Consider the following 11307-nt stretch of genomic DNA (forward strand, 5'->3'; position numbering starts at 1 on the left):
CTCTCTCTCTCTCTCTCTCTCTCTCTCTCTGTGTGTGTGTGTGTTCCTGAGTACAGTATATGTTCATGAGCATGTGAACATTAACTCATAGAGGTATGTATATATAGGTCAAAGGCTGATATTGGGGCTATTTCTCTGTTACTTTTCCTCTTGGTATTTTTTTTAAATGTGATTTCTCACTAAATCTAGAATACATTCATTTACCAAGGTTGGCTGGTCAATCCCAGGATCTGATTACATATCATTGGTTCCAAGAAAACAAATGGAAATCTTTGAACTTGTGACTGTCACTTTTGAAGAAGGAAGAAATATGGGAGAAGTGAAATTGCAGCAAAGTCAATGAATGAAATTATTTGAGAGGATTGGGAAAATGTAAGTAAGTGAAAAGAGTTGTTTGTGTCAGCCACAGCTAACACAATGAACTGTGAATGGTAGTTATAAAACAGATGTCTGTTGAATGAAAAACGGAATGAATTAGCAGAATGAGAATAAAAAAATAATACCTATTGCTGGGTGTGGTGCACACACCTTTAATCCTGACACTTAGAAGGCAGAATCAAGTGGGTCGAGGCCAGTCGGATCTAAAAAGTGAGACCCATCTGAGAGTCAGAAGAGTCATGCTGTTATGTGGAGAAACTCTATCTCAAAAAAATATATTGAAAATAATAATAATAACTTAATAACTATTAAGATATTACCTTAATCCTGAGTTCATCAATTTAAGATAGGTAGACATATTGCAATAGAAATCCTGTTATTGTTATGGTATGTCATATTGAAAGCATGAATCTCAAGATGTCTTGCTTCCTTATCTCTCTTACATTGTTTTATGACATACAACTATTCTAATTGATTTAAAGCAAAGCACAGGCCAGTTCTGTAAGAATCCAGGAACAACGACTTACCCATAAGGAACAGGATAAGACTGGAAAGGTTTACTCTGATTTAAAAGTAGAGTCAAGGATCAGGACTCGTCTTGATCCTTAGCATGCTAAGTCTGCCCACAGGCCACCAACACTATTACCTCCTCTGGATTTATTAAAACTGCAGAATCTGGCTGGGCGGTGGTGGCGCACACCTTTAATCCCAGCACTTGGAAGGCAGAGGCAGGTGGATTTCTGAGTTCGAGGCCAGCCTGGTGTACAGAGTGAGTTCCAGGACAGCCAGGGCTACACAGAGAAACCCTGTCTCGAAAAACCAAAAAAATAAAAATAAAACAAACAAACAAACAAAAAAACCCTGCAGAATCTCAGACTCCAATCCTGACTTCAGTTTTGGATATGGACAGTGTTTCAAGATGAATGTATTTTTATTCTTTTCTGAGTTGAGGATCCAACATAGGGCCTGGTTATGCTAGACAAGCACTCTACCACTGAGATACATCCCAAGCTCAATGCCTATTAGTTGAAGAATTAAAATTAATTGTCTAGCAGATACAAAACTATAACTCTGCCTTCCTTTAAGTAAATAGACGGTGACTGCTACACCTACATATGGATACATATGCTACAACACACACAAGGATATTTACAGGAATAGAAGAACCACTATACAGAAATGTTATGTTATCTAAAATATTCTTATAGCTAACACTCATATTGTATAACTGCAATTACTATAGTCTAAATAATGTTTTAGACAGAATTCTCTGCATCATTAACTAATATTATGATTTACCTAAAGTATATGTGAGAAAAATGTATTAGAAAAGAAGTGATTTTAGTAACATGAGATGGTGTTTCAAGAAAAAATAACCGGAGAAATAGGCTTTAAAGAAAATTAAAACAAATTTGAGCAGTCTTTGGAGAATTAACGACTATGCATTCAATCATTTAGCTTTGGAGAAAAATGAACCCCAGAGGGTACATAAAGGAATATAGAGAACAAAGTACTTGTATTCCATTGGTAAGTGAGAAATGCTCACTTTAACATGAGTTAACATTATGGGTCTACATGCAACAATGGGCATACTCAATAAGGGCATGGAATGGATCTGAAGGTCAACACAAGTAAGAAACTCGAGTTGTGTCAAATAAGGGGAATAGCTTTTTGAACTTATGACAATAAAAAATATTAATTACTAGAAGGCAGTACACATGACACCTAAACACGGCTTTAATAGCCATATGCCTTCCTCATTCCTGCAAAAAATGGGAGAAGTGTTTCTTTTTTTTCTTTCATAGGGAAGGAGGGATTTTTATTTTGAAGTTTTAAAAGTTCAGACTAAATATTTTTTGGAATTTCAGAATTGAGTTTCATATTCAATTATATTAGCTTTAGAGTATTAGTATTTCTATGTACATTTTAAGATTTTTCATATCCCCACCTATTTTTCATTATTTTTCTCTTAGTAAAAATGGAAATAAAAGCATAAATATGCTAAATCAACTCTAATTGGACAATGTTAAGACTTATAAATTCATACCATATATAAAAATATTTAAAGTATGAGCATGCCCGTTCAGTGCTTGACAGCAAACACAACATTTGAAAACCTTTCATGTGTTAAGTATCATTCACTGACTTGTTTTCAAACTTGGGCAATACGTTTTGAGTGGATGAATACTAGGTTTTAAAGTACAGAGAAGGTGACTTCCAGTTCTAAAAATGTAAAGCATTTGTAATATACATTTTTCTACTCACATCATATTTATTTTTATACAGGCATTATTCTTAAACTCAATGAATACATTTATATATATATATATATATATATATATATATGGTTTGCATTAACATAACCATACAGTCTGCGTTAAAAGCATTAGAGTGCTTTATGCCATGGTGAGGATGGCTTCTTGGGTGAGCAGCACAATTCTTGAACCTTCAGTCAGCATTTTATGCAGTCAGCAGTCATCATCCTCAGACAGAAGGGTGATCAGTTTATCAGAATTACGTACAATGACTTTAACTATACCTTTATATTTCCTAAGAATGACCTCTAGAATTTCCTATAAAACTTGCTTTCAACGGTATGGCATGTTACAGAGCATCCCTTGTGACATGTTTGTCTAATTTCTCTCTGATATTTCATCTTATTTGAGTTTCCTTCTGCTTCATTGATTCACTAGCTTTTAACATAAAGCTTCTCACAAGTTTATATTGACCACAGACTGTCATATTAATATGTTCAGTTGATTTGTTTCAAATTATAACAAACATCCAGTAAGTATTCAAATACTTACCTCACATAGCATCTAAGTTGAATTCTTATACCAATTCCAATTATGCTTAGAATTCATATTTGCCTTATGATGAGTGAAAGGTATCCTTCGAGAATTTCTACTTCATGAAGTTTCCCCATGTGCTCATGAATATGATTAGAAACAACTAATTTCTATAATTTTTTCACTTACTCTTTATTTAAGGTTTCATTAGAGATTGCATTCTTGTCTCCTCAAGTCTCCTGCTTATCATCACATTTGTGATTTTGATCTCTCTGTGAAGCATTAGTCATAGAATCTGGAAAAATCCATGGAATTCTGAGCGTAAACACGGATAATTCTGGGAGTTCCTGATACCAATGTGCATATTGATTTCAAATTAGAAAATTCTATTCAGTAGAGTTACACTAATGATAGAAGGACACACAAGCTGTCTGCATACCATACCGTGAATTATATAAAAGTCAAAATCATATGTTAAATAAGGTTTAATTCCCAATGACCAGTCCAATGTTTGAACCAAAATAGACATTAGATAATGTAACTATATCTCCATGGAAGTGCTTAGTGTATGCTTTGGGAAGGTAAATTAGAACTATCCTATGAATATTCCATATGTCGTTTATAGTAGATCCCAAGATACCTTTAAAGACCTGTGATTACAAAACTCAGAGCTCTAATTTAAGAATTGAATCCAGCCAGGATTCTCAGTTCTTTATTAGCTTTCCAGATATCTAATCTTTCTAGACATCCATCCTTAGAGATTGGGCATCTAATTTATCCGCCGGTGTTTAGTATGTAAGTCAAACGGCAAAGATACATTCCACTATTCATAATTTTTAAAACATTGTTTATCTCAAAGAAGTTGAAATCAAGATGTAAATTAGGTGAATGCATGAGATAAAATTCCTAAAATTAAATGATATGCTAGATATGCTACAGATAGTCACACACTATATTAAAAGCTTCACCATTTCAGCTTTCAAAGACAAAAACATAATGAGGTGAGGCTGGGCTTCAGACAGTTTTAAAAGATATCTATTTTCAGAATCTTATTACCAGAGCATCATTTAGCTCTGACTAGAAGATTGAATATTGAAAGTTATGTTTCCTCTCTTTGTTTTTGAAAGAGTCTCAAACTTTTAACCCTCCTACCTTGTCCTCCAGAGTATAGGAAATGTAGGGATGGCCTACTACACCTGGCCACTATATAACTGTTGATAGAGGCAGTGTAAAGGGATAAAGACAAATGTTTATCTACCTAAATAAATAAAAAGGTGAAAGGGTAAATTTCTGATATAATTGCCAAATTTCTGAAAGAAAAATTAGTGTCCAGTATCTCCCATGGCTGTCCATTTTCTATATCTAATATTTATTATTGAAGTTCAAATGATTTTGAACTTCAGTGTGTTTGGACTTATTTCCATCATTGTGGCCATGACATAACTGTAGAGAAAGAACACAGGGAAGGATTCAGACTACAGTATTAAAAACATCCAAACACATGCTATTCTAGTCCTTGTATTCCTGATACAAATACTATTTCTGTTTAACCTCGTCTCAAGATAAAGAAGATCCTGTTAGTGAAAGTGAGTGTAATAAGATATTGGTATATATAGTGTCCTGAAATACTATTCTAAATGCCATTTGTATATATTATAAAGAGGAAAGTAAATGTAAGAGGGAAGATGCAAATTATATAGATTTCATATCAAAGTTGATTTCTTAGGTACACAGTTTTTATGACAGTTAAAATATCAATGTATATAGTATATCCTTAAAAAAGACATATAGCCAGCAGTCAACTTTTTATAAGATGATCAACTTAATTTCATGTTCAGCCAAAGCTGACTTATATTAGGATAATAGTATTTCAGGACACTATATAAGAAGGCTATATCACACACTTCTATTTTGAATGCATAGTAATCTCTGATTATTGACAAAATGTATTCATTTTTATATAAAAGTCATTAAATATTTAAAACTATATACACTAAACTTTGGATGATTCTGCACTTTCTGTCACGGGAGATATTTATTGAGCACATGCTATGTTCAAGACATTGTCACACAGTGAGGCAACAGAAAGCTCTGATGTCTTTAATTTTGTGGATACATATTACATAGTATATGATTTGTCTTTTTAAAATATTTTGATGGGGTATCATAATAATTACTCTAAACTTCAATTTAAAGAACTATATCCAGCCAGAATACCTTGTGATATTCTGGATATTTGTGTTAATTATATACAGTATAGATCCTAATCATCAATTTAATACCTCAGAGAAGTGTTTTTTTTATGAAAAAAGGCTATTAATTTTCCTTAAATATTCAATATTAAATATTCCTGGGTACATATTAATACATAAAAGTGATAGCAATTTTTAAACTATCATATTTACTTTGAGAATGTTTCTAAGTGTTTATGCATACCTTTATTTAAGTTAATATAGCTTATGTTTACAAATAAATTCTCACAAAAATACATACATTTTTGAAAATAAAAGAGCAAGACTAGGCTAAAGGTTAAATTGATGGATAAAGAGATCCCACTATGAGTCTCCCACCAGAAATTATGGTATAGCCTCTTTATCATGAGCCATAGCCCACAGACTTTAATTCATTGTGTAAGCCTTAGTGTTTTGGGGTTTGTCCAGTTTTTCTCTGGTTAACTTACAGGTTAAGTTTATATTTGGCTACTGACCTTTGGCAGAAAGTATGATCAGTTGGTGCTTCAGAGTTTCTCTGGTGTTAAAATAGCTCAACATTTTTTTTTTCTGTTACATAAAGAAACTACAGTGTGGTTACATTAAGATAATATGTTAATTATTTTACTAATATATGAATGATTTCTATACGAAAATAGTAATATTGAAATTCAATATTCGAAGGTTCATGTCTTACCCCAGGTATTTTCTCAACATAAAAATAAGAAAATAAAGACATGAATCTCAACCGTTTCAAAGAAAGCAGCCAGCATACATAAATTTACCCACAAACTCATGTCCACCTAGCTCAAAACAAGAATCACAAGAGAGAAACACACCAAAAAACACTTTCCCTATTTCTCAATGAACAGAATAAAATAGTCAGAATCATGTGAGTTGGTTGTGTACAGCTTCAAAAGAATGGGAGGGAGGTATTTGAAATGAATTTTTTGTGGGAGGGGGTATTTGAAATGAATTTTTAAATTCAAGTCCGCGTGGCACTCCTTTATAGCTCACCCACAGCAGAGTCTATGTATTTCTTACCACACCAGATGCTGAGAACCTGTTCTTCAGGAAGGACAGGATCATTTCAACTGGCACACTCAATTCAAAACGTTCTTCTACAGAAATAAATCTGAAGATGTCGTGTGCATCCTCATTAGGATCACTCTCTCCTTCTCTATTCCCCTATTTTTATTTTATGGATCAAAGCGTAGACGGCATGACATATCTATAGCACATAACTGGAAAATGGCAAAACCTGACCTCTTTCACTGAACAAAGTGTTGTCTGTGTTAGTATATGTATGTCTGTGTTTTGCATGGCTATTGAGGATCTTGCTAAAGATACAGAATCCACCACATGTTTGTTAAATGCTTGTCCATAGCTGCTGGGGTGTCCTTAGGTCCAAATGTTAGCTACGTATTTCACAGAAAGGAAAACATAACATCTGCGACCACGGAATGACTGAAGCAAGACGGACTAAGTGAAATACAAAGTCCAGAATAATAAGAGTAGAACAATTGTCAGACGCTGTGAGTTTGCTATGGATTTGAATTGTCTGTGTGGACATTTGTAAAGACAGAAGAATCCTTTCACTCTCTTAAGATACTAACACTGCACTACGGAAGTTTCTGCCCAAGCCTAGTAGTAGGTTCTCCGATGGGATATAGTCACAGAAATGAACATGAAATGAAAAATCATTGCTTATAACATCAGAGAAAATAAAGTCAGAGAGACATTCAGAAAAATATAAATCCAAGATACAGTCTGGCAAAGAGAGGGAGGGAGGAAGGGAGGGAGGGGGAGAGAGAGAGAGAGAGAGAGAGAGAGAGAGAGAGAGAGAGAGAGAGAGAGAGAGAGAGAGAGAGAGAGAGAGAGAGGAAACGAAGGGAAAAAAACAAATCTTTTACAATAATGTACATCATAAAGCTACCTAACAATAGGCTTTCTGGTCCTGCCCCTGGGAGAAGAGTGTCTTGACCCTTGACCTTTGATCACATAAAACTAAAGAAATTAAGAGCACGTTTGTCATTGCTGTTGGGTATTATGCACATTTACTTTTTATCTAAATTGCTATAAGAAAAAAATTCTATTTCAAAACAGCCCAAGTCTTGTTCTTAAGTCATGTGACTTGTTTCCTCCCCCCTGCCAGCCATGTGCTCCATATCATTTTACTCTGAAATAACTCTGCGATTTCAGCTGAACCTGCCTTCTCTCACCATGCACAGCACACCCACAAGGGAGCCTGAGAACAGACTCCCTTGAAAAGCAAGGTTCTCATAGTTGGCCTGTAACCATGGAAGCAGATGCTGTTTTCTTCTTACCCTGCTTACCTCTTTGCAGCCTCGAGCTGCTCCCTATTGTTAAAAGGTGGTACGCCTCGATTCTTCTTCATCATGACCGAACTTGCCTCTTCTTCAAAGGGCATGATGCTGCAGGTCATTGGTCTAGACTGTTTGCACGGTCCAGAGAGCAGCCTTGATGTAACCCTTGCTCCGTCTGAGCCACACCACCAGCCGTGCAGCTGCAGACTGGAGGGGGACATTGGAGATCCGTATTTGAAAAGAAGTCTGTCTGATTTTGCCATTGTGCCTTTTCACTCATCGATCGAATGAATATCGAACCTTCTGTCGTTGCATGTGTGAAATAGATAGCTTAGCCAGCACTTTTGTGCCCAACCTGTGCTGTGGGCCAAAAGGTTTTCATTTTAGTCTCAAGTTGGTTTTTTTTCTTTCTTTCTTCAGACTTGATGGATTTTTGTGTTGGCTTAATTTATTTGTATGCCTTTATCCAGCTGTTCTGGAGACTGCTTGGGATACTGTACCAGCAGGGATTTTGTTTTAGTGTGAAACGGAACTTTTTTTTTTCCTCCTGTCCTCTGTTTGTTTTCCTTTGTAACTGTCTTAAGGTCTTTTTGTAGTTTTGTAGGTAGAAGTGGGATAACTTTTACAACACCCTGTAAAGCCGAACATCTAAGTTACCCTTTTACGGGGACGACTTGATGGTGTCTGTTATTTAACAGGCTTAAATCCAGAAAGGTGAACTTGAGCCTCTCAAGGTGATTTCAGTGATTTATAAGAGTAAGTAAACCGGATAATCACATTGATTTTTAAGCTGAACGAAAGTGTTTGGTAAACTCTATTTGAAAGGAATTTGTTTGCTTTGTTCTCTCCTTTAAACATCAGCAAAAATATTATTTGTAAGTGTTGAAATATACTTAAAAGCACACAACTTCTTTTGTGCTTAGGAAAGTACAAATAACAAATAAAATCATTATGATTTAGTATATTTAGTAAATATATTGATAATATCTGTCTCCGGGCACGATTTAACTAAAAAGTAACTAAAAGGTCTTTGCATTTCATTTTTTTAATATAATTAAAATTTCCTTGCTGCTCACCAACAGCTGATATTAATGGCTGATGAGACTTGTGTCACCTGCTCATTCCCTAATGCCCAATTTCACCATGTCCTTGTGAAACAACTTCAGGATGCCTTGGGTGCATCTCCAGAGCATGGTGATTAGGAAGCATTGTCTGCATGTGTCATCGGGAATGGTTTGGTTTGATTCGAAGAAACCAGTAGTTCATACTTAAAGGCATACATATTTTCTCTAATTGCCCAAAGGCAAGGGGGAGGTCCATGGTAGAATAAAGAAGGTTATTCTGACAGATGAAATATAGTTCACAATGAGCACTCTTTTCATCTAGCCTTAAGTAGCACAGGATTACTTATTAACTGAATTTTGTGGCAGAACATGTAAGCTCATTTGAAAAAAAAGTCTACAAAGAAAAGCAGCAAGCCTTTTTCTCTCTGGCTCAGGAGTGTTTATTTTGTGTATGTCTGTCTTGGGGTTGTATTTTGTTTCTCCTAACATAGAAGATACACTGGCGAGAAGAGGGACCAGACAGAAAGGGTAGAAAGGAAGAAACTTGAAAGCAATCAAACTGCTTCTTCTCTCTAACAGTGAAGAAAGTCGAGTTAGATGGATTTTTATATTCTTTGGCATGCAATGCAATAATCATATTTTTCAACACATGTTTTTTTGGCTGCAAAAGTAGGTAACTTTTATTTTACAAACTTACTATACCTTAGATAATACTTTGTCTTCCTTTAAGATTGCTAGGGTCAAATGATTTGCTAGGGTTTTTTTGTTTGTCTTATTTTAGTTTGTTTTGTTTTCTTTCTTTAGATTCTGGTTAGCATTTTATGAGGGCTTAATACAGGTCCATGTTTGATCACATATTTTCTTTCCTTTAGTGTCTTTGTTCCTCTTGAAATGAAAATAATTTTATTTGACTACTGTAAATTTTATTTCTAAATTCAAAGATGCGGTCTATTTACACGAAGGTCAGTTTTTAAATTAACTGAGAAGCAAATGATGTACTTTATAAATATTCAGGCACAAAAAAAAATCTTGGATTATAAAACCCACTGCAACTAATTTTTAAGCAGTTAATCTGGGTTGATCTATTCCTGGAAATTATATGCTTTGTATTTTTCATCCCTTTTCTAAGTTAATTGAAGTAATTGCTTTGTGTTAGGAAAAGCTAGGAGGCTCTATCTGCCAGTCATCCACTGTTGGAAATCTTACAGCAGACTGCCCTCTTTCTCCCAAGTTCTTACTAAGCATCTCTTGTTTCACAGTTTCTCATAACATGCATGTGTATATGTGACTGTGTATAATTGTGAGTTTGTGCATACTTCTTAATTGAGGTCTTTTCAATTTACTAGATAAATTTCTTATTTTAAACACTGCAATGAATAATTCAAATGCAGTGAATTTACTTACATGTTGTCTGATTGAAGGCATAAAAGCCACAGATGTGTTGGCTAGATATTTTTTTTTCTGATAGCACAAAAGTGCTGTAATTTTGATACATAAAACATGCAGCTCACATTGACTACAAAGGTTTTGTTCCTTTATGCTGGCTTTTTAGCAAAAGTTTAGTATATCTTCATGTAAAAATCAATAAGAAATAAGTACATGTGATCTTAATATTTGATACTTTACAGAAATTTACTATGGCTTTCAATAATTTATTTGCCTTTCTCCTTGTGATTTGTCACTTACAATTAAAACATATGATTACTTTACTACTGCAGAAAAACTAAGCAGTCATATAATTACCATCCATGTGTTGACTAAAATAACCACCTTCTACTGGCATTCTTACACAGATAATGAATTAATATTATGTTGAAGGAATGTTTTTAATGCCTCATTTAAAGCATTCTTATTAGTATAAATAAATAAAAGAAAATAGGGTAAGCATATCCAAGGAAAGCCTATATATGGCTTTCCTCGTCTTATTCTCTATACCATCACATATATTCAGAGATTTCTATTCCTCCCAGTCCTTCCTTGGACATATAGGAACAGCCTCGGCACAAACCTTTGAATTTGGTAATATATTGTTTCTTCCATTACTTGCTGGTGAGTGCATTTTATATCATTTCTCAGCTATAGTTTTGTAATTTGCCATTATAAACTATGATCGAATGAGGCAATTCTTTAAAGAAAACCAAATAAGAATGAAAGAAAATTCTTTTAAAAAGATGAAGTAGAAGCAATTGTTTCACTGATGTGGTTCATAGCACACAGTTTTGGAAAAATGTTTTATTTTACTCCTGGCCTAGAGATAGGATCAAACAGAGCACATTCAATATCATATATAAAAGTAAAATCGACTCACCCTAGTGAATATTGTAAAATGTGAGGAAAAAAACAATATGAACCCTCAGATAATTTCATTTTGTTTTAGCATGGCAGCTTGTTAAAAAATGTCATGATACATACTGGAATTTATGTCTCCTTAGTGTTTTCTTTAGTTATCCTGATTTTATAATTAACATTAAGCATAATGCTAAAAATTAATAGCAGGAGCTTGCTACGTTTTTTCACTAGTGATATTTGCAGAATTATC

At 34.3% G+C, this 11307-nt stretch overlaps 1 long non-coding RNA gene across 1 annotated transcript in view; it reads right to left on the reverse strand.

Annotated features, from left to right (window-relative positions):
• The window catches only part of LOC114612259, an 82750-nt gene extending 74944 nt beyond the window's left edge, over nucleotides 1-7806 (reverse strand). Inside the window, exon 1 of the long non-coding RNA XR_003709972.1 lies at nucleotides 7714-7806. This is a non-coding gene — a long non-coding RNA (uncharacterized LOC114612259). The remainder of the gene's footprint in view (nucleotides 1-7713) is intronic.
• Nucleotides 7807-11307: the final 3501 nt, after the last annotated feature.

The sequence above is a fragment of the Grammomys surdaster genome, unplaced genomic scaffold, assembly GCF_004785775.1.
Source record: "Grammomys surdaster isolate TR1022 unplaced genomic scaffold, NIH_TR_1.0 126153, whole genome shotgun sequence".
Classification (NCBI taxonomy): domain Eukaryota; kingdom Metazoa; phylum Chordata; class Mammalia; order Rodentia; family Muridae; genus Grammomys; species Grammomys surdaster.